The 24,714-nt window shown below is 38.6% G+C and overlaps 1 protein-coding gene across 1 annotated transcript in view; it reads left to right on the top strand.

Annotated features, from left to right (window-relative positions):
• Positions 1–24,714, top strand: part of LOC101700858 (large neutral amino acids transporter small subunit 1) — a 92,543-nt gene that overhangs the window by 5,120 nt on the left and 62,709 nt on the right. The window contains 2 exon segments of the mRNA XM_013078357.3: positions 11–196; positions 14,902–15,016. The gene's annotated coding sequence lies outside the window, so the exon portion shown is untranslated.

Here is a 24,714-nt window from a genome sequence, read left to right as displayed (position 1 = left end):
CTCCTTCTAGGTCCACGAACTGTGTGCTAACTTCTGCCACTGGTACCTTAGCTGTTTGAAGGGAAAATGCCCATTGATCTTGCCATTGATGAAAGGGACGGCAGCTCCAAGTCAGACCACGAACTGTCAGGCTCCTCCACAAATCTCGCTGACCATGTACATCTTGGAGCCTTTGGCGTTCTTTTAAAGCCAAAGGGTAAGACGGGTAAAACGGGGTAAAACATTTTTTCAAAAACTTGTTTTAACATGTAGTTCCACTAATTTAGTTTTCTTGTTTGTTTTAATGATTTGGTCTCTTCAGGGGCTTTTCTCTACTTCTCTCACTACTGTTATCATACACTTCATCTCCCTTTTCTTGGATCCCTCCTTATTTATGCTGAGAGCCAAAATAATAATAATAATGATAATAATAATAACAACAAAACACAGAAAACAAACCAGGGAGTTGATAGAATGATTTGTTCTCTTAATGTGTAAAGTTTCCTGGATTTGGTGACTTGGGTGTTAGCAAATTCTTTCTTTTGATATCATGTCCATTGTTTGTTTCTGGTTTCTCAACTCTGTATACATAATCAGTGCAGCAGGGATAGAAAGAGGCAAGATAGCAGGACAAGACCTGGGAGGGGGGTGGCAGAAGGAGAGAATTAGGGGAGAGGGAGTGAGGACTGATTTCCCAGTCTCTCCCAGAGATGAAAATCCTGAGAATTATTGGCAATTTTGCACTGCATTAGAAATAAAAGGAGTGAATGAACACATTACAATTCTCAGGGCTTTTGCTCTATAGAAACTTATTGTCAGAATATAGACTTATTGCCAAGTGCCTGAAGCATCTTCACAATAAAAGACAGTAACCTTGATGAACCAATTATTAACAATGTATTACAGAAAGCTGAAGGGAATTATGATGGAGTAACCATAGGTTAGTGGTTGAGTTTTAACACTTTAACAGTTGGTGAATGAGGACGGAGAGTATAGTAAGGAATGACTATGTATGTCAAGCCAGGAAAGGAGATTTCTTTCTATTCTCTCTTTTTAATCCTATTTTGGAACCGATCTAGTGAGTCTGATGCTTTAAAAAAAAAAAAAAAAGCATATGTAGTGAGACGGAAAATTTGAAAAAGAAGCAAAGAGAAGAAAGATTGCAGCTGGTAGGAAAGGCAAGAGTGGTGAGGTTAAAGAGAGGGTGTGAACAGCAGTTTATTTATAGGAACTCAGGCCTGGGGCTGGGGGACAGGGGGTCTGTACATTGAGTTGAGCTCAGAGCCTAAACGATAAAGGCTGTAGTCTGATAACTTTGTGGCTGAAATATTCATTTAACTCCCTGTATGAGATAAACAGGCCCTGCATCATGAAGGCAGTTTGTGAACCAGCCCCCCGTGCCTGAGGGTTGAGAGTAATGAATTGAGATGCCTAGAGAGTAAACTTCTGTGAGGTTTTCTTTTCCTGTCACCTAAAGTTTTGAAAATATGCAGGTGTAGATTTTAACAATTAACCTTTGCACCATCTGAGAAACCAGCCTAAGAATACAAGTTGAACAAAAAGAAAAACCTCAGTCTGGGATATCCAGTTGTGAGGCAGAGTGAATACCATGATGTTGAAGGCTCCTGCGCCTGTCTTTACCCTTACCTGTTTCCAGCGCCCGCCTTGGGGGAAACGTGTTGGGTGTGTTTGTACACTGTATTCAATGAAGTCAAAAGGGTGCAGCAGCAGCTATGGAAAGTTTATTTGCTTATCTGTGACTCCACAGTGTGTATGCTTGTGGTCCACAAGGCCTGACACTACCTCAGAAATATTTATTTTGGTTTTTTAAAATTTGTTTGTGTTCATTGCTTTCTGTTTCTAAATTCATGTGCATTTGCATTATTGGGGGAATAGGCAGGGATCTATTTCCACGGTTTGTGGAATGAGAGGTTCACAGTGCCTGCAGCCAAAAGCTTTTCTCAAACCGTTTTTTTTTTTTTTTTTTTTTTTGGTACCAGGGATCAAACTTGAGACCTTGCGCTTGCAAGGCAGGCACCAGAACTACTAAGCTAAATCCCTGGCCCCCAAAAGCGTTTCTTATGTTATTTGTAGGGATCCCAACTACTTGGTTTTCTAGAACAGTTTCTTGGCAACTCTTTTTCCAGTGGATGTATGGAGCTAGACTATGCTGATGTTTTTGTAGAAGAGATAAGATAAACTAGGCTGTTAGGGGTATTGGCTGATAGACAATACCAATTTATGAAACTCTTGTAATATTTAAATATACACAAGAAAGAATTGTACTTAAGAGAATACTGCTTTAATAATTTAACAGTCATCATCTTTTTATGAGTCAACACTGTCATTTGTTGCTCCCCTTTCCAGCCCCCAGTCAAGTAAATATGACAACTGATTTATTTTGAACCCACGAGGGCTTGCCACCTCATTGGGCATCATAATTTAAAGCCTTTTATTTCCTAGAGATCTGAACTATAACATTTTTACTTTAGCCCCCTGCTATGTGTTTTGAAATGAAGCAGTAATTTGTTCCACCAGCACACCAAGTGGGAAATGGAGAAGCTTGCCACAGACTTGGGTTCAGTGCAGAATGAGAGAGAAACCCTTGGAGGACTCTCCGCAGTCTTGATACTTTGGTACCATAGGTGCATTGATTGTATTCATTTCCAGGCCTCCTCCTTCAACTCCACAAAGGGAATCCTCTTTCGCTTTTCAGCCTTTCCTGCAAACTCGCCCTCCCTCCACCCCCCAGCCACAAAAAAATGAAAGCACCACAGAACCACTACCTGAAAAGTGTTGTGAGGGGGACATTTTCAGCATGGAAATGTGTCCAATTTGAATCTTCAGGTTTCTTTTTCATTTGCTTTGATATGCATATTTAATACATTGCCCCAGGCGGGAGCTCTTTTGGTGCAGCTGGCTCAGGAGTGATGATGAACCAGTTCAGAAGGCCCCAGACAGCCTGTTGTTTTCTCTGTTGGCCCACTATTCTGATCTACTGAGCTTCCTCCTGGTTTTATTTGCACATAAAATGCTGAGAGCATTTCAACTTATTGGCTATGAATAATGACAGCTAAAAAAGAAATGTAGTTTGTTGTGTGCCAAGGTTTCTCTTGTGGAGGTGACAGTTTGTGACAGCTGTTTGACACCCCCAAAACACATACACCTCTATCCTTATTAAGTGGTATCAAGCTACATTGTGTGTGTATGTGTGTGTGTGTAAGGGAAGAGCAGGCAAGGAGAGAAAATAAGCATGAAATTTTGTGTATAGGGAAGCAGCGGGAAGTGTGAAAGGGAACATATCGACTACCAGTACAGTTTTTTCATTTTCTTTTTAAGAACTTGAAAACATAAATGAATAGAAGTAACAGATACAAATAGCTTCAAAACAAGTGTTATTGGTAGACTTTTAAGAATGGATTTGATATTCTATTAAGTGGGAAATCATGCTGATTTCACACTCCACAATGTCATATAAATATTCCAATATAAATAATTGCATTAAAAGAGGACAGCCACAACAGGCTTGCCTATTTTTTACAGTCAGTGAAGAACCTTGATTTGTATGTTTATTATTAACACACATGATGTGCATAATGATAAGAGGAAGTTTAGAATTAATTAGAAAACAGTGTACAGTATTGCTTACTATTTTTTTGGGCTTAGTAAATTCATATTGCATGCTTGTATTTTTAATATTATAATATGCTTTGTCTTATACTCTTACTATAACACAAAAATAATAGTTACAGGTAGATAATGGCTATCCCACTATTCTGTAGCACAGTGGAGAGAAAATATATGATAGTGAAGGAAACAGGTCTTTGATTTTCAGCTGCAGTTTATGTTGTTTTGCAGACATTCAAATTTATCCTGTTTAAAATAAACATACCAAAAAAGCAATTTTTTAAAAAAAGCTTCAACTTGAAAACTGTTTTGAAATAATCATGCTTTTCATATTCAGTAGTAGCTCTGAAACATAGGTGATATCTGTGTTATCTATTTTATATCATTTTAAATCAGGTCCCTAAATCTACAAATGAATTATAATTTCATATTTATATATAAAAATTATTATCTATTTCAGATCCAGTTTAGACAGATGAAATGTATGTTTAAAATACATTCTCTAAGCCAATCATTACTTTCTTGGAGTGCATACAGTTATACAATTATATTGTTAGTCCTAGTTAATGGCCATAACAAGCTACATTTGTTTTCCTTCAAAAGAATTAAGCAGCAGAAAGAAAATACAATTATGTTCATTACTAGATAATGGGAGTGCCTTAACATTGACTTGCTCTGATATTGTCACTAATAAAACAAAATTTATTCAACTTTTTGTCAGGTAAAAGGGCCGAAGACCAAGACCAGACCAGGCCACAGCAAGCCTTTATTAGGGGAATAGATCTGCCGGGCTGTCTCTGAACAAAGGAGAGACAAAAGCAATATGGCCAGGGCAGGGAGAGCCTTTTATAGAGACTGGGGTGGGGTTTGTAGGGACTGAGGTGGGGTTGAGTGAGGGAGTGACTAGGGAATGGAGGAGCCGGTGATGTCACTAGGTGGTAGGAGGTGAGCGAGTATTAGGTTACTTTCTAGGCAGGAACAGGGGCATGCTGGGAAGAAGGGCTTGTTCTTTGGTGGGAGCAGCCATCTTGGCATGATGTCACACGGGGGGGGCAAGGCACCGTAGGAAGAGGGCAGCTGCGATACATAACAGCTGCTGAGGTGGTGGGAGACCTGTCATTCCAGGCTTTTGTTGTATGATAGTTGGGCGAAGGTCTCTTCTTCTGGAGCTGCTTCCTGCTGACCAGGGGCGAAGATCGGGGCTAGACCTGGATCTCATGGGGCCGGTGGCAAGCGGGGACCTCCTCCTTTTATCGTACTGGCTGGTAACCTGCCATGGTGAACTCCATGACTGTCTGGCTGGTGAATGCCCTCAATCGTTCCTGCAAGAAAGTTTGAAAACAGCGATCCAGGCACAGTCCAAAACAGAGAATTAAACAGATAATACTGAGGGGTCCCAAGAGTAGGAATAGCCAGGCGAGCCATGAGTTCCAGGAACCAGACGTACCCCACCATTGATTAGTACCTTGGGGGGCATATCTATCTGGCCCACTGAGTTTTAATTTTTTTCATTTGACATGTAATTTTTTTATTCATTATTTACATAGGTTTTACAGAGACAGCTGGATGTTTAAGGGCTCATTTGTTATAGAAGTAACAGACTGTTATGGAAATAAGAGATCATAGCTCCTGATCTAAGGGCCCCTGTGTCATGTCCTTGCTCTTAGAGAATGAGTGGAAAAGTGATAAACACAATTTATATAATCTTTATAATCCTTTTTTTTTAATATAAAAGGTGTATGTAACTGAGCAAATGTCTTTTGGAGGCCAACATACCGATGAGTGTAGTGTTACTATGAACCTGACTTATCCTTGAAATTCAAGGCCAGGACAGTTTGATTCCTGTATCTCTCAGTGTTTGGAAGCCTCCTAGATATATTTAAAAATAAAGAGAACTGATAACCTCCACAAGGACCCTGGCCAACTTGAGGGATCAAGTGTAACATAAAAGGCTTGATCTTTTTAGACACGCGTAGGTATCCAGGAAATATGAGCACAACGAGAAGAGGCATCATAAACAGAGAACAAGGATGTGCATTATTTTAAAAGGAATAAATCTTGTAGCTGCTTGGTGTAGAACTTACCCTGACTGTGGCTGACAAGCAGGTGATTTTTTCCCAATACTCTTACTTTATGGTTTTTTGTTTTTTTTGTTTTTGATCACTACATGATAGTTAATTAGTTATCTCAGAATAAGAAAAACACTTTTCTAAAAGGAGAGATCTGGAGACCAGTGGTTTCTAGGATTGGACACCTGTAAAGAACTTCTTTTAATTTTTCTGAAAAGAATCTGTACACACTTGTAGCTAATTAATGATTTTCCCTTCTATTTAGTACCCAAAGATTTATCTTTTTGAAATGGCTGTGTCATGAGTGAACCAAAAGATTTTAATGGGTGGGCTGTGTCTTAATTTTTCTGAAGCCTAGCTTTATTATTATGTCATTGTTTTATACCTCTTTTGGTTATTTTTTTCTGCTGGGTGTTTAAGACCAAGTTAAAGTGAGACATATGTCACTCAATATGAACCTCTTGTTATTAAGGTCAGTTAAGTCTCCCCAGGCCATTACTTTGGAACCATGCATAGTGCCTCTCTGCTTCTCTGTCAGTGTCAGCCATCAGGATGGGTCATGGCCTTGCTTGACCAAGTTGCTTTCAGTGAAAGCATTGGAGATATTTTTCTTGGTGACCCTCCTTTGGCACACAGTACATTGTCCTCTGGTGTCCGGCAATCTCCCAGTTTAGGAGGTTGAGTGACTTACCAAAGATGTAGGACCCTGTAGAGAAGGTTCCCTCATGTCCTGGAACTTTGTTGACCTTGAGGGGCCGGGGCCAAAATATTGGCTGTCCTCATAGCCCAGTTACCTTTTTGTTCTGGTCTCCAAACTTTAGTTGTTGAACACCCAGAAGAGAAGGTCAATAGCATTAGCATTGCAACAAGAATAATGAACATAACTATTATAGTTTTACCTGAATGACAAGCATTTTGGAATTTAAAATATAGAGAACTGTTACTGTTATCAGTCATGGTTGTTTTTTAGTAGTTGAATTCCTGTAGAATATTAACAGAAAAAGAGCCACAAATAATATTTTAACATGACAATTATGATGACTTTACCTTTGTAACACATTTAAATGTCCGTTTTGATATAAAATAGCCATTGTTAAACGTACTCATTTTTTAAAAACACCAAAAGTTTTTATCTAAATTATTATCTTTTTTAAAAAAAAAAATAAATAAATTATCTTTTGATAGGATACCATCTAAAGAAAATATCTCAGCCCATGTGTGTATCTGTTGTTATAAATAGCTGGAGTGTATGAAAAGGCAAATACCTGAATCAAAAGGAGGTTATTATCATAAACAAATATTAGAAAACCTGTACAGTCAGAAAGTACAAATGCATTTAGTACACTAGAAAAAAATAAAACCTTGTTATTGTTGTTTTTTACAGGATATTTAGTCTTTTGAAAATGACCACTGTAAGCATACCATAACAACATATTAAGAATTTATCCCTTTGATGACAATTACTTTAAACAGTATAATAATATATTTAAGTAATATTTATTGATATAAGTCTTTTATAAGGCTATGAAAACCATCGGGTCAGTCTGTTGTAAGATGAAAACTGTTGAGGTTCCCCTAGTGAGCAAAGACTGGAAAATATTTCCATGCGGCCGCTCCTTTGTTCACCAAGGGGAGCATGCCTTGAACTTAATAACCTTTATCTATAAACAAAACAGCTGTACGATTGGACAAAAAACAAAGATACAAGACAATTTCTAAAACTAGGGTGCACTCAAATATATTTAGCCCAAAGGAATTATAATCTCTTTATAATTTTAGGTTTATAATTATAAATAAGACTATTTAAAACTTTTTGTAAGTCAATTAACAGAGATGTCTTGTAGAATTAAAATCAGAAGGAAGGAAACCTCTATTCCTGTAAACCTTTTATAACAAACTTGAAACCAACAAGTAAACATATATGTTTCCTTCATAAATCACTTCCACATACCTTCTTTATGTACCTAGGCCTTTTGGTCTTGTCCTGCTGACAAGACAAACATATAAAATCCTTTTATATCAAAAATATGTCTTTTACTTACAGCTTTTTAAATATTTGGTCTCCAACTCACTATAAGCATTTTATACTTTTGTCCATCATTATCTCATCCCTAGGGGTCTTTGTTAAGTAAATAAAGTTCCAATTCCTGTTTAATGGTTAGACACAGGTGGTTTCTGCCCCGATGACAGCCCTAAACACATGACAGTTAAGGCACACGTCTCACAAGTTTGTTCAAGGATTCCCATTTCGTTCTTTAGTTGGGATGTTATCTATAGTGGAGCTACAAATCAAAGAAGCTATATAACCTTTACTTTAAACAGCAGAAGCAATGGGCTAAGGCAAGTTTTTAGAAGGGATACACTACCTGGTTTGCTTCCACAACTACTTCAATAGCTAATCTATTAAGCTTTAAAACTTTTTCCTATCAACAGAGTTATAAAGTGGGGGAGGTATGAGAGGTGAGGCTAGGAGTACTTGAGAAGGAGAACAGGTTTGACAGAGGGAGGGTTAAGAGCATAGGTAGAAAAGGTTTGTGTGTAGGGGATTTCTGACCATTTGCCATTGCGTTGACAGAAGTTGTGTAAATCACACAGTAAGTTAAAATTGAAAGTCCCATTTTTGGGCCCTGGAAACCCATTCTCTAATTTATACTGAGGCCAAACCTGATTACAATAGAAAACAAGTCTTTTTGGCTTAAAGTCTGGTCCCAACAATCCGAGGGGTTTGAGTTGTGCCAGAAGGCAGCCCAGAGGCGTTGAGGGGCGGGGTTTGGATTGTTGGGCCCCCTGATTAGAGCGGGTGAGGAGGAGGCAGCCCCTGGGGAGAAAGACAAAGGGGAGAAGCATCCTTGTCTCCTTTGACAAACTCCGAGTGAGTCTCCCAAAGGGAGAGAACGAGAGGAGGCGGGCCGATGGGACGTCTCCCAGGGGCACGGTCCTGGGCCCAGAGGCCGTGGGGGTTTCTCTGACCAAGCGCTTGGATTTCTGAGAAGTCCCCGGAGGGGAAGAGAGAACACGAGACAGAGAACCCGAGGAGAGGTAGGCTGAACTCCCAACTCACCCAGACATTGGTGACCGGTGTGGATGTGTAGCGCCAGCAATGGCAAAGGAAGAAAGCCCCCGAGGGTCCTGGCAACGGCAGACAGGTCCGTTGGAGATGGCCAAAAGGTCAATCAACCCCATCCTGGGGGGGACCGTCCATTAATGGACCATCTACCATCCGAGTCACGGCACCAGAAATGTCAGGTAAAAGTGCTGAAGACCAAGACCAGACCAGGCCCCAGCAAGCCTTTATTAGGGGAATAGATCTGCCTGGCTGTCTCTGAACAAAGGAGAGAAAAAGCAATATGGCCGGAGCAGGGAGAGTCTTTTATAGAGACTGGGGTGGGGTTTGTAGGGGCTGAGGTGGGGTTGAGTGAGGGAGTGACTAGGGAATGGAGGAGCCCGTGATGTCACTAGGTGGTAGGAGGTGAGCGAGTATTAGGTTACTTTCTGGGCGGGAACAGGGCCATGCTGGGAAGAAGGGTTTGTTCTTTGGTGGGAGCAACCATCTTGGCGTGATGTCACACAGGGGAGGGGGCAAGGCACCATAGGAAGAGGGCAGCAACTATACATAATAGCTGCTGAGGTGGTGGGAGACCTATCACTTTTATGCTATAATTTAAATGAAGACCTGCCAGTGTTTTCTTTTGCAACTTTGGATATGTCAAGTTTATTTATGTCTGTACGATTTTTAAAATGTGTAACATCAGAAGGGGGAATCTCCAAAATTGTGTTGCCTGATAGAATACTGTAGACAAATCCTATTATTACCTGAAAAATTAGAAGTGAGTGGTAGTGAAAGGAGGTTTAGGTTTAAGTGGTTTTTCTCTTGAAGATCAAGAGGGAATAATGAGACTTGATAATAATATTAATGATGTTAATGAGTGACTTTACCCCTTAGTTTCTTCCATGGCAGCGTAAGATTAGATGTTATGGTATGCTAGCCAAAGCCTCTCGGGACCCTTCTACAGAGGGCTTCTCTGTCCACCAACTCAAGGAGACATGCTGGGGAAGAGGCAGGGCTTTTTGTTTGGTTTTATTTTTTGCTGCTACATAGGTTCTGGCTGTTGCTAACTTTCCTGTTAACCTCTCATCAAGAATAATTATACTATTTAAATCATTTAGGTTGTGCAGTAGGAATATGTTTTCAATGTAACAGGAAATAAAGATAGATATACTGGATAACCATATGGACATTTGCTATCATATAAAAAAGTAGTATTATTTGAATTCATTGTAATTAATTTTATACTGAGTGTTCTCAGAATATCCCAGTACAATTTAAAATTAGGAGGATCTTTACAATATGGCAATACATTAGCAATACATTTCTGTCTTCTCTGAAAGTTCTCAATTAAATGAAGGAGTCTGCAGCAGACACTTACCACTTTTGTGAGAGTTGCTCACATTTTAACTCCCAAAGTTTAATGAAGAGGTGGAAGTAGGGAGATGAGGGAAAGACTCCAGCTCTATTTACATTTTTGAAGAGTGAGTCCAGGTTCTGAAAGCATGCACAGATCTCCTGGGTTCTTGTGTCCGCTGTAGAATAATGAACTTGAAATTCCAGCATTTATTCAAACCATACAATTAGCATGTTTAACTTTTGTAGACTCAAATACCTAGGATACGAGTTTTCTTCTTCTTTTTTTAAAAATTATAATTTGGAATTAAACCATCATCATAAAGTCATGACAAATAAGTGACAGTATTAATTATGTGTATTGATACAAGTATATCTGCCTTTGTTGTGTAAATACACTAGGTTGCTTGTTGTGCAGATATATTAGTTTTGCTTGCCACCTTTCCTGATCAAAATATCTTCATGTTTATTATGACTGTCTACCAGTGAGCACATATCCTGAATTACTTTACTGCACTTTCCAAGATCATATATAATTACTGTATTCACTTGATGTGGTGTGAGCTCTAGAAAAATCAAATGGTTATTTTGATACTATTTTTAATAATACAAATAAGAGGAAGTCATTACTTAATTTTATTTTATTTCATTTATTTATTTTTTTTGATACCAGAGATTGAACTCAGGTCCTTGTGCTTGCACAGCAGGCAGCCAAACCACTGAGCTAAATCCCCAGCCCCAATTACTTAATTTTAAAGAGATAAAGGAAATGACCCCAAGCGAAATGTAGGGCATCACTTGCTGTGGGTCAGATGGCCCATGAGAGTCAGCACCCTTCAGTCTTCATCCAATCTCCTGTCTTCTGTACCACATCCACTGAATTACCTTTCTAGCTGGGGTCTAAAATGAGATTCAGATTACTTTAGACAGAACTTGTATGTGGTATGGCCTTCTTTTCTCTTCCAAGCCTGATACGTTTCACTACTCCATTTGGTTTTGTGTTTATTTGGAAATACTTACATATTTTACCCCAGTGACCCCATGGAAGCAACTTTAACTGTGTGGAATCATTGAAACAGGGAAATAGCCACCCATTTGCCAAGACTTATCAGGTTATATCCCATAGGCAGGCCCCTCACATAAGTACCATTCTGGTTTAAAACGTTACAGTCCCAACATATCTGCGGCCTCAACAAAAGAGGGGCACTTATGATTCACTTCCTCTGCCCAGAGAGTCCTGTCCTCTCTGCACTTTTCTAGATTTAGCAGAATTCAGTGATGGTGCTAAATCAATTCTTTTTTAACTTCCAAGGGAGAAAACACTGGCAGGATTGTGTTTTCTAGGGAGAGCTGTGTGTAAATGAGAAACCGAGGAGAGCAGCAGAGAGCTCTCCTGTGGCCCCACTGCTACAAGCTCTGCCCATAGTGTCTCCTGCTATTATATTAATTACAACTTGCATTATCAGCTGTGAGTCTGTAGCCCAGCAAATAGAAAATACTGCTCCTAGAGACCAAGCTTCTTGTATCTATTTTCCATCTCTTTCTATTGTGTTCCACTCAGTGTTCATTGGTTTTCTCCTGGTAACACTGCTCTTTAATGCAATTATGTAATAGCAAGAAGAGTACCATATTTGACTCCCAATTATTAAAGCCACTGGGAATAGAAACATTTTTCCTCCTTGCCCTGGGATGTCTTTCTGATACCTTTGACTGGAGAACAGGACATGTATTGTGTAATGCACGTACCTGAATACTCAGCCACACTCTTACCCACAGAGAGCATTTCTCTTTATTTTTCTATATAAGTCATGTGGTTTTACATGCTTTCCTATGCCACTTTGATCTCTGGATTCACTAAACTTCAGCACATAATTTGGCAGAAATCCAGACAGTTATTCTTGAAGGATGTAACTTGGAAAGTATCTGGGGGGAAAATAAAAAAGGAGTTACGATACAAACAAGTATTTTAATTTAAGAAAAAAAGGAACAGCCTTAATGAGGAATACACTATGTTGTCCATGGAGGTTACAAATTTCTGTGACCAAGGAGGACTAATTTTTAATCGACTGGATTATCATTATGCATCTTTATATATATATGTATATATTCTTTATGTGTGTGTGTGTGTGTGTGTGTTTAGTTGAATATGGACAACTTCAAGGAAGTAACTCCTCAGTCTGATGCCCACAGGGGTCTCTGTGTTCTTCCTTCTTATATACTAGGTGACTATCATATGCTACTCCTTCACACAGAATTCTTGAGACACTGTGGAAAGAGACATGATATTTTTTGGTACCAAGGATTGAACTCAGGACCTTGTGCTTGCCAGGCAGGTATGGCGCCACTGAGTTAAACCCTCAGTGAGAAATAATACTTTTTCAAGAGAGCATTTTTGAGAGCATTTTGAGAAGGAGCAAGTGATAGGGGAATGGTAGGTTAGATAATCAACTTGAGGAAATTTGGGAACGGGGCTAAAAACTGAGGACTCAACTTATTTGAAGGAATAGGTTGCTCTTAGGGTAATGCATCTGAGGCTTATTTCTCTCCCCTTTTGTTTAGAAAACACCTCCTGCAAAAAAATCATTGAAAGAAATACACTGAATTATAAATGCATGGGTACTGACTTTAAAACTTAGCACACATTTGGCCGATGAGGACAATCTCGTGTTCTCAGTTGCAGGAAGTCCCGCGTGGATCCTGCAAATCACCACAGCGCTAAACAGAAAGATTTGCCCCAGCTTCATCTGAACGATTATATAATAGCTATTGGATGACATTTGCCTTAAAACATAGTTGAGGTGTTACTGGTTAATTATTGTAATTTTCATGAGGGGTAAGGAGCTTTTATAGCAGCCAGCTTAATAAAAAGCCTGCGGTGCATAAAATTAACATTGCTTGCCATATACACTGAAAAGTTTAGCTGAGGTAAATGTGTTGCAGCTACTGCTTTTTCTAAAAGGAGGCGTGAGCCTAGGCCCTTGCAGAACTAAACTCTGACTACGCTGTTCTTTTGTCTTTTCTCATCTCAATCTTCTACATCAGCTGTCTATCTGATTACCATCCTGGAAGCAGCTGACAAGAAGACACTGCAAAGTCTGAAGAGCCCCCTGTATTTTGTCTGCCTTCAGCTTGAAACTGTGGGTGTGGCTTCTAACTTAGATAAAAAGAGAGCTCACAGCAGTGACTTTTTCTTAATAGGGGCTAGAGAACCTGGTTTTTATTTTTCCTTACTTAGTTTCATTCACTAATCTACTTTCTCAAACATATCTTTCTTTTAGAGACCTATACCTGTGCTGTATTTGTGGTCATGAAATTTCTGCTCAGGGTTTTCACTTTGCATCAGTTGCTTGCCTGATGGCAGTGCCAGTAGCATGATTTTATACAGATGTTATTAATCCATAAGGTTCGGAATTATTTCATCATCTATCAAAACTGCCAAATATTAATTTGCAATCAGTTTGTAGCAGATCTATAGGGGGAGATTTTTCTTTTGTTGTTGTTTTTTCAAGCAAGAATATTTCCTTATTTTGTGTCACCCAGGTTTCTGGTTTATTTAGGTAACATTTTATATACTCTATATACATTATGGAGTTGTAGTTGAGAAAAATGACAGACTGATTTTTTTTTGATAAACTATTTGTAACGGCGATACGGCAAGAGAACTTCTAGAAGGTCAGGAGCTCTGCATGTTATGGATCCCTGAATACTTATTTACCAGTTATAGGAAGAACAGTGGTGTATTTTGAGAGATTGATTTTTTTAAAAAGTTTTGCCCCTCTCCTTAATTCCCCAACAAATTCACTGGCCAGTAGGTCTGTGGGCTCAGTTGAAGTATGTGGTGTACAGGTAGCAAGTGTACAGCTTGGCCCTTAAGGCTGCTGTGTTTCATGTGTAGTTCCCACTCTGTTTCTGCCAGAGGAAATTCCATCTCTTGCCTGCCTTCATGTGGTGCTGATAAAGTCCTTCCTGTGCACTAGAATTCCTGTTTTCCTTTATCAGCAACAGGGTATTGGGAATGATCAGGAAAGGGGAGGAGGAACCAGAGAAGAATATACTCAGCAAAGTAGCCTGAGCTATGTAACTTCGCCTTTGCATGTCCTTTGACACAAGTAGCTCTTCCAGAAAGATGACTGCTCAGTCATTTAAAGCTTCCCTGGAACTCAAGTGAAAGTCTTATCTTGCTTACTAGATGACAAGTGGCTCATATTTATTTCATTTAAAAAATTATCATTTCTGCAAATTACTCAGACCGTTAATAATGTGTTAGGTACTGGTGCGGTGATTCACATCATTGCATCTGTTGGTTATATAATCTGTCACTCGGTCACAGTTTTGAGAGTTTACAGGTTATTTTAGGGCAGTGCATTGGAAAGATGTGAAGGGCTGTTCTGTAAAGTCTTGAGCCTGTGATTTTTTAATGGAGTCATTGAGTTTTGTAGATGTTAATGGTCTAAAGCATTTATTACCCCAAAGCATTGGGATCTATTCTTGGACGAGTGTTCCCTCATTAGGATAACAGAAGTAAAAAGAGACTTTAATTTTTAGGAAATTTTTTTCTTACTTTAATAATTTTATCATGATGTGAATTTCCAGTTAATTTTAGCAAATGTGTACATGCTGCACTCATCCATCAGATTCTAGAGCATCTTTCCTCCTCCTGTGCACTCCTTAAAGGACGACACACCGTGACACAGCATGTATGTATGCCTAGTTCTGGAGATACTAATACATACACATGTTTTTTGTCTCCCTTTGCACGTCTCTGGGTTCCTCATTTATGGCTGAAATGGTAACTGGACAAATTCCTTGGCCTCCTGACATCAGAACCCCTCATCATGGCGAGACCATGATGATGCGCCCTCAACCCACTCAGCAGGCACACCAGGACCCTCCAGCGGGGGCCATGCGTCCCAGAGTGGAGACAACAGCAGTGAGCAAGGTAAAGGCCGAGACTCGTCCTTGTGCAAAGTAGGCATGAGCACAATGACTCGAATCTTTTGTGATACCAGTGCATCTGCCTCCTTGTAGACCAGAGAGTGGCAGGTTAAAGAGTATAATCAGCTACTATTTAGGAAGACTGTCTTTTCTTCTTCACTTATTTTGTTTATAAAAAAGAAAGTCAGCATTAGCTGTCTACTCTTTAAGTAGGCATTGCAATAACAATTGATTAGTTCTGCCAATTTTCTCTGAAACAAATTTCGTTATCTACACTTCACTCTGTTGAAAATAAATGGAACAACAGACCTACTTTACTGCTGTAATTCACTGGTTTTAATTATACTATAAACAGGATATTTTGCTTATAATATCAACTCTAAGAATTCTCTTTAATCAAATACTTAACACCTCCAATGCACATCAGACCCAAAAATCTGTTCTTACTAGCTCCAGAAATACTGGAGGAATTTTATATGGAATCTTATCTTGGGAAAGTGGATTTTGAAATTCTTAGGAGAATATTTGTTCCTATTTCCATTTAGCTGCCACGGTGACTTTTGTCACAATTCCTAAGAATTAGAATCATCACAGGCTGAGGGGGACATCAGCTGTGGATGTCAGGGAAACCTTGTGCCACTTAAAATAAATTTTACCATTTTAAACTCACCTCTTGCACAGAGAGCAATTATATATTGGTAGGGATAACTCTTCGATGACTAACATGATATTTTAAAGGGAGACACATTATTGAATGAGTATATAGGAAAGCAAATGTGAAAAGTGTATAGATTTTACTTTTTAATATTTTACATTAGATGGTGTCTGATCTCCTAGGTCTATTTCATCTCTATTATGACTGTGTTTATAGCCACAATATTTAAGCATTAGACAGCCTTCCAAGTACAGGACAGTAACAACTTGAGCTGTAGTTATATACGCCATTTAAAAGGGGATGGTTGATGTAGGGTGAATGTCTTCCCTCCTCCAAGTTTCTGGCCAGAGGTTTAGACTCCTGGAGTTCTAGAAAAATCTAGGAAAATAGAGTATTTATAGAATGTAGTTCACATGCAAATGAGACCAAATCAGAATCCACCTTTCAGCAAGTGGAGCTGGCACAGAGGTGAATCCTGTCAGATGGCAAACTGGGAGAACTTATGAGTTGTATCCTTTAGGTTTTATATACTACTTTTATTATACCAGTTAGCCTGTATATAAAATAGAGACTAAATTAGAAGGAATTTCAGAGGTAGCTTATGCATAGATTTCAATTTGTAGTGCAGAGAGTTGACGGTAGTTCCATATCGCAGTGGGCTTCTCAGTGGGGTCAGATCCAGAAACCTTTCAATCCCTCCCTCCTCCCACTGCCCCAAATTGCAGCAGCAGAAAGTGAGAGCATATCTGTTATAAAAACAAAACACCCTAAACACTGCATAAAAGAGGGGGAAAGGAGATGCCACCGACTGAATGGTCTAATGAGGCTATCTTCCAGGGACTTCTTGTGTATGAGGCTTACTTTGACCTTTCACTTTGCTCAGGAGCTGGGCGCTTCATTTTTCACATTCTTGCAATTACGTTAATGCTTCAAGCATTTCTGACTCCAAGTCAGCTAGCAACACCAGGCATAACTCAACACTGTGAGTTTTTCTCCTCTCTGTAGATTCATTAACAGGTCACCAAGGTCCCAACTGAATTTCAAACTGGTTCTGTTGGGTTAGTTGAGTTATGGGATAGTAGGCAAAGTAGGAAGAGCCAAGGAGAAGAGAGGTGGAGGAGAGAAGACCTTAGTATTTGGAATAGTGAGTAGTTACGGCAACAGGCGGAGCGTGGAGATTTTTCATTTTAGTTACCTAGTTTTGTTTTGTTTTGTTTTGGTTTTGGTCAGGAAAGAGAGGAGCTCTGAGACTCATGCACTGGGTAGAAGTGATGTACACAAACCTCTATGCTGTGGGTAGCTGCACCCACTTATACCATATTGAAGGGTTTGATCCCTGGAGGATTTTGTTCCTCTAATCATATCTCCATAGGATTAAAAGAGTGGACACGGTAGCTTATGTGTATGAACACTAGGAAGTCATTCATTTTACCATGTTAAAGTTAGAGAGAGAGACAAAGGTTAGAATTCATATAAAGTGGAGATTGTTTAGGCATAGAGAATTTCCTACCTGGCTTAAGCTGTCTGTGGCTCAAACTCATGTTTAGGGGTATTCTGGTTTTTTAACAGCAGACTAAACTTTGAAGGGCAGACTTGCTTGTATTTTATCGCACTCGTGCTCATATTAGTCTTTTAAACATGTTTTCAAGATATTTTGATATTTTGTTCCACTAAATTGTCCAGAGTAGCTTTCGGTGAGAAAGATTAATTATCTACTTTAGGCAGAGTCAACAGAGATATTGACTGAAGTTACGTGTGCTTATCATAAGTTAAATCTCAGGATTGGTGTAGAAGGAAAAACTTGGGAGGGAAATTTATGTTCTTTGTATTAAATATATTATAATGTTTTATTGGAAACCAAGTTTTCAGTTTAGGAAAGATTTTTCTTGCTTATTCAGAATTTATTAGCACAACAGGCATATGGAAAACTGTAAAATGATTCGGTTTCACAACAAATTATGAAAAACAGAAAAAATAGGGATGAATTGTACTACATACAATATTTTCATACACATTTTAAATTAAACTTTAATAGCCATATGCTATAAAAATACATGCATTTATGTTGCTTTATAATTTTTGTGAATATTTTTGCAATGATTCATGCATATCTTTACCTTGGAACCTAAAAATATCTCATTTTATGACGTAATAGTAAAAGAGCTACAGTTACACAGGTGAAAGGTCATCTTTTCCTCAGTGTTTGTGCAAGAAACTGAAAGAAAATAATTTTTTGAAATATTGTAAGAAATAAACGGTAAAATACAAAACCTGACTTTATTGTATCTTTCCAACAGCACATGCCTAGCAGTAAACTATATAAATATGAACCAGACTTTTCATTCACTCTGATTTCTCTTGCTAAAAGCAGCCAAAGAGAGGGCGTTTGTCTTGTTAGTCACATTAGAATGAGGAAGGAAATCTGGTTTTTCAAGGATAGAATCAGGGTGCAGGCTCAGAGCTCTGGGGAAGTAACTGGCCTTCTTTGTGTCTGGCTTCCCATCAGTAAAATGGGGCTTGATTATAAGGCATGGGGGTCCCTAATTCTGTACCTGCTGAGTCAAAAGCTGCTTTGTATTTCATTGTGTATTTTGCCAGAGCAGACTTGGGAGCAGCCTCCTTGTGCCTAGAGCATTTTGAGAGCCTTAGACGAAAGGCACAATATATGTACAAAGTATTATTATTATCGATGGGTTTGTGTAACTCCCATTAATGCTGATGGGAGTTCCGCATGTGAATTGGCAAGAGAATAGACCCCTCAGTGTTTAGAGCACATGAAATTTACATTTTTTTCCACTGCTGTGATTGAGATGTTTACAAATTGGAGAATATTGATGAGCCTTTGTTTTAAGTATTTCGTGCCAAGTTTGTTTTATTTTTCCTGGTTTGAACAATGGTATGGGTTCAGCAGCAATGAATAAAAAGGGTAGAGTAAAGATAACTTTGTATTTCAATATGAGATAAATTGTTTTAGGAATATGCTGTTTTAATTATTAGCTATGCATGAAAGAAAAATTGATGTTGACATCTTTGCTGTAAAATCATTGTAATGGGGCCTTCCTTACAATTCATTTTTGTAAAATTCATTTTGTACATTTTGCAGCAGTTGAACAATCTCTGCTCTGTGAATAGTCAGGATTCCCAGAAATACCGAGACAGTTGGCCCAGTAACTGCACACACCACACACGTTAACCATACTGTTGCCAGATGCAGTTTAACCTAAATGCAGTAGCACTTGAGCATCTCTGTATCTAATCCTTCCGGACTCTGAGCTGCAGAGCCAGCATGGTTTCCTCCTACTCTGCCACCCATTTTATTATCCAGGCAGTGAGGCTGGAATTCCATAGCTAGACATTTAGCTATGACACAGTTCTTCAGTAATAATCATGGTGTTGAAATCTACAACTATCCCCTTACTAGTGAATGCCAGTGTTTCTAGGTAAGCAAGCATCTAAGATATCATTATGCTTTGGAGTTTATAATACATGTTATAGTTATAAAGTAGTATTTTTCCTCACCAAAATATTGGAGGTACATATTTATTTACTTACTTACTTATTTATTTATTTGGTACCGGGGATCGAACTCGGGTCCTTGCACTTGCGCGGCAGGTGACAAAACCACTGAGCTAAATCCCTGGCCCGAGGTACATCTTTAAAGGAGGACGGGAGGAAAAGCCCTAAATCCCACTTACCGTGGGTCCTGAGTATGTTCTACTGGGATTTCTTATTTAGTCTAGGAAAACTCTTGTCAATGGAATGTTTTCACAGTGCAGCAATCTCTCTAAAATAACCCTAAATACAATATGACAGATCCCATCTTGCATAATCTTTTGCTAGTTGCTTTTAACTTTTATTTTTCATAGAGCTAAGTTCATCCCAAACTGGTCACTTACTGTTATGATAAATACAATGACATTTCTTTTTCTTCCTGTCCTCTTAATTATATCAGAAATTTCTCTGAGACTGTAATTGGTAATTGAATGTGGCCACAGAAGACGCTGTTGTACGTGGAATATTAGTTTTGCATTTTTTCCCTCTCCCACCCCCAAAGAAAATTTTTTAAAATACCATCTTTCCACCATCAGCAAACACCCAAATAATTTCTGTTGATTTCCTTAGGACTTTTTAAAATAGTAACTATTAGAAATAAAATCTTACTCTTATAATAAATAACTACTCTGGAAGCATATAATGGTGCCCATAAATGCTTAAAAGCTTTCTATAATTGCTGTTAATTTTGAATAATCTCTTCCTATATGTATCAACTTACCTGAAAAACCCAGAGTTGGGATTTCTAGATTTTTTTTAACTTAGTCATGTAAAGGGATGTCTCCTGATGCCAGTTAGAGTTTAATTTAGAGTAGTAATTAAACTTGAATACTGCCTCATAAATGAAAGATAAAAAATAAACTAGTCATGTTCCCTGCTGTTCCATAGCTTTCTTTCCCAGATGTTTTAGCCTGATAATTTTTACACAGTGAGCTACCTAACCTGGAGTTTTGTGAACAGAGGTCAAAAATGAGTTCTCTTTTTTGTTGTCTCATATTTTGGGGGGTGGTAATTCTTTTTTTCCATCCAAAAAAAATAATACAGAGGATTTTGCACTATTGCAATTTTAAACATTTTTAATAAAATATTTAAAGCAGATGTGCTTCCGTGATAACTGTATTTCTTTTCCTTAGATATCATTTGGTTTTTTTCTTCAAAACTAATCTGGCCACGTATATTTTTCACACTTCTTAATAGAAGAGGGACATATTTTTATTTAAGCAAAATCTGAGTAATAAGTCAAAGAGTAACAAGCTTGACAATAGTGAACTTTCCTTTTTACCCTTCTTCCCATTCCCCATCCCCATGCACATCCACTCTCTACCAGTGGCCCTTCAGGGCTTGACTCTTCCTTGGGCTACAAGGGTCTCTCTGTCCAGTTCTAGATCTTTCCCCTGTCAGCCATGATCTTTCTAATTGCCAGGTAGAGTCCGCTCAATGCAGAAGCCATGTTATTTTCACTGGGTGGGGTAATTACTGAAAGCTGAGCATAGCTGCCCTGCAGACAGAGGGATACTTTCAAGATCCCATTAACATAAGAGTGGGTAAATTATTCATGCCAAGTGAGGATTCTATGGGGAAAAGTATAGTTAATGCACATAGTTTTTAAATGTATCCCTTTCTGCTCTGAGACTAAATTCTTACTGGAATCAGTTCTCAGACATTTACGGGAAAGCTCTGGTGGCATGTTGGATGCAGTTCATCTCTTTCTGTTTGCAGTGCTCTCAATAGAGACCATCTGGCAAAGATCCAAAAGGTGATTAAACAAAATGATCAGCTCTTGATGCTGCATTACATGTCCAATACTCTGGATTAAAAACCATGACCCACGACAGTCAGGCAAACGTCATGCAGCTCCCCCTTCCCCCTCCCCTCTTTGTATAAGAATTCAGATGGTCCACAAATGTGTGTGCCATCTTTGTGTCCTTATGGCCCATAATCATGAACAGGTTGTGCAAATGAGTCTTTCTGCAGCACTGTCTGTTCCAGCAGTGTAGAAGCATTTCATATTAATTGGGTCCGTCTAATATTCATATTGACATGGGGAAAAATTGCTAAAATTTATTCTTATAGCAGACAATGAATATGTGTGCTTTCTGCCATGAGGGAAGTGAAATCTGACAACCAGCTTGTGCAACTGATTAATTTTTCCTGAAACTGGAGAAAATCAAAGCATGAAATACTGTCATTCTTTGAAAACAGTGAACAACTCTTTATAACTAACCAAAATGGCTTGGGTGGGGGCTTTCGGGGAATTTGTGGAAATGAGATCTGGTGTTAACGCCATAATCGGGGATGAATTTACAGTGCCAATTCAGAAGAGTCTTCCCTCCCCATAAACAAGCTGATAATCATAGGGAAGCTGACTTCCTAATTAGCTTTTCCTTCCCTCATATGGATCAGTGTGTTTATATGTTCTCCTTAAGCTTTGATATGTCACTACCGAGTTGGTACATCTCATGTCAAATTTGAAAGTCTAGAAATAAAATATTTTATCATGAGGAAATCCTGCTAATAAGGTAATTTCAACCAGTCATTTCCCGATTGAGTTAAGGTAAAAAATGCCAAGATTTGTGACTAAGGGACAGATGTATCTTATCTTTGGGGGTTTGCACCAAATGCCAAGTAGAAATATAAATTGAACAAACCAGACATTGTGAGGAAGTGATTGAAGAAACATTGAGATGAAATCTTGGAATGAAATATATATGTATATTTATAGCACTGCTGTGAATTGCTTACACGTCACATTTGCATACGCCTGAACTGTGATTTTATTAAGGGGCAGTTTAAAGTATGTTAGTTAAGGCACTCAAAAAACAAGACTAATACTCATTAGGTTCTTCAGAGATTATGGCTGACCATTTAATACTGTGGAAATTGACTGCTAGGAGAGGATAAATTTGAGTGCTAATGTCAAGAGAAGATGAAGAATAAAGCAGAAAAGGAAAAAAAAATCCTTGAAAACATCATCATTCCCTGTCAGCCACACTTTCTAAGGGAAAGCAAAGCAGTAGGTAAGAAATACAGAGGGGCTTAGTACTCACGGAGGGGAAGTGAGGTCCCCATAGAGTCTGTGCAGTGTGGCAGATGAAAGGGACTCAAATAGCCTTGGGGGTCTTAAGGCTATTATAGGGCAACTCATGCTCTGTTATCATGCTGATTTTTCAATTGATTTTTGGCTGAACAGTACGTGTTGAAGCCCTCTAGAGCATCAAACACAGCCTTATGGTGCTATACATTGTAGTACACATGCTCTATTTTTCCCTTCATTGTCTTTACTTTGCCTCACAAGAATGGTCTGAAATGATGCCATTTTATCCCCATACCCTCTTCTTTCCCATTTCTACCCACAGAGGGTTTCTTGAAATTCTTACTTGTTGTGTGTGTGTGTGTTGAGCAGTGTGGTAGTTGGAGAACTTTTTATTCATCTTTGCATGTTGACATCTGTTTTTAATTTGACCTTGACAAATACTTTCTATGTCACAACAAACAATAATATAAACTACTTTAATCTACTAAAACTTGCCCTGAGTCATCTTGAGTTGTTCACTATCTTTGTAGAGACCAGCAAGGAAGCACCTACAGGGTGTCACTGAAATCTAGCTCCTTCTTGAAATGAATGAACCCATCTCGTATCCTCTATATGGCCAAAATATTCCTCAGCTTGCTTGGAATTGAGAAGGAGATGCAGAGAGGGAGTCTTTGCCTGTCTTCTGCCTAGGGAGTTGTTACCAATGGGAATCCAGTTCCTGGACCATCTCCCCCGTGAAACCTTCCTGATTTGCCCAGGTGTGAGGCCAGTGCTCCTGTCTCTGTATCCCTGTGGCACTTTGACCTGGGTTACAACATTTTTTACCTTACATCATAATTCTAGTATTTGAGTCCTGGTCTCTCTCCCCCTGCTTTTCTGAGGCCAAGGTAGGGAGTATCACTGACTCCCCTATCCAGCATTAGTAAGTCCACTTTTGAATCTGTAAACAGAATCTACAGTTTTCACAGTTCTATATTTAAGATGGACAGATTTATCAAAACTTTCTGCCTATTGATTCTCTGATGGATGTGTGACGACATAAACGAACTATATGGAATGTATTTATATATCTGCCATAATTCTATTATATCCCTAAAGGATGAAATTACTTTGTTTTATTCAAACTTCGTTGTATTCTTTACTGCCTTAAATAAATCAGTAGACCATCAGCTCAAACTTGAATTTTTGGATATAAATAAGTTCCTAAATTTTAAATTTGCCTTCTTTGTCCTTTAATATTGTCTTAAATTATATACATAGGATCAGAACTTGGAGATGAGATTGCTTTTCATTATGTTATCTATGGAAGAATGTATAGATTTATGTCATGAAGTATAATGCTGAGTCAATTAGGAAATTAATGTGGCAAATAGTTTTCTATGGTAGACTCAAGGTCATTTTGCTTCTTGAGGGTGGGATTGACCTTGAGGATATAACTGGTCTTCACACATGGGTAAAGAAGGTGGGAAGTAATTTTTTTTTTTTTTGGTAACAGGGATTGAACTTGGGACCTTGCGCTTGTGAGGCAGGTGACGGCACCACTGAGTTAAGTCCCCAGCCCTAGTGGGAAGTAAATTTTAGGCCCCACATGCTTTTATTGATTTCCCACCTATGTCTTTCAGTTTTTTATTTTTTTAATAGTTTGCTTTTCAGCAAGTATAATTGTGTTTGGTGATGGAATCAAAACCATTTAGTGAGTTCCTTTTCCTCTGTATGAATTACTCTCTAGAATCTTGGACTGAGAGTCAAAAGACCTAGTTGCATAGAAAAGGACACAGAGCTAGGAGACAGACATGGGTTCAAATTCCATTTTTCTGCTAGAGTCAGTTTTCCTTCCTGCAAAGTGAAGGAGCAACTGCTTACCCTAGAAGGTGTCCTGAAGGTTATGTTAGACAGGACTCCTTGTGTTAAGTGTGCCACATTGCCTGGAACCAGTAACTGTTACTTCCTTTATTCTTCTCTATCCAGTGCTGATACTAATTAGCTCTGTGTCCTTGGATATGTCCATTAATCTGTTCAGACTTTTGCTCACCTGTAAAATGAGATTGAATTAGATGATCTTTTAAATTCACGCTCCAGGACTCTAATGTTTACATTCACAGGTCTTATTTGTATGATTTATCTTTTTTTTTACGATTTATCTTTTAACATAGAGAGTGGCTGCACATTTTCTCATCAAGGGTATAACTAACATTTTTATGTCCTGGACTTTGTTTTTTTTCTGGACTTAAATTCATAGTAAGATGATAATATTTTTTATTTCTTGCTTTTAGAGGACCTTTTTTGGTGTGTGGTTTTAATGGGGACCCTTTTAAAATTTATTTTGAAAGTCTTGCTAAGTTGCCCAAGCTTGCCTCTAATTTAAATTCTCCTACCTCAGCCTCCTAGAGTGCTAGGATTACAAGTATGTGCTACCATTCCCAGTTTAAGAGAGTTTTTTTTTTTTCTTGCCAGTTTGACA

This window comes from Heterocephalus glaber, unplaced genomic scaffold (assembly GCF_053883595.1).
Source record: "Heterocephalus glaber isolate CG9 unplaced genomic scaffold, H.glaber_assembly_v1.0 deba00000809, whole genome shotgun sequence".
Classification (NCBI taxonomy): domain Eukaryota; kingdom Metazoa; phylum Chordata; class Mammalia; order Rodentia; family Bathyergidae; genus Heterocephalus; species Heterocephalus glaber.
Note: the sequence above shows the minus strand (reverse complement) of the source record. Positions and strands in the feature narration are given on the sequence as shown.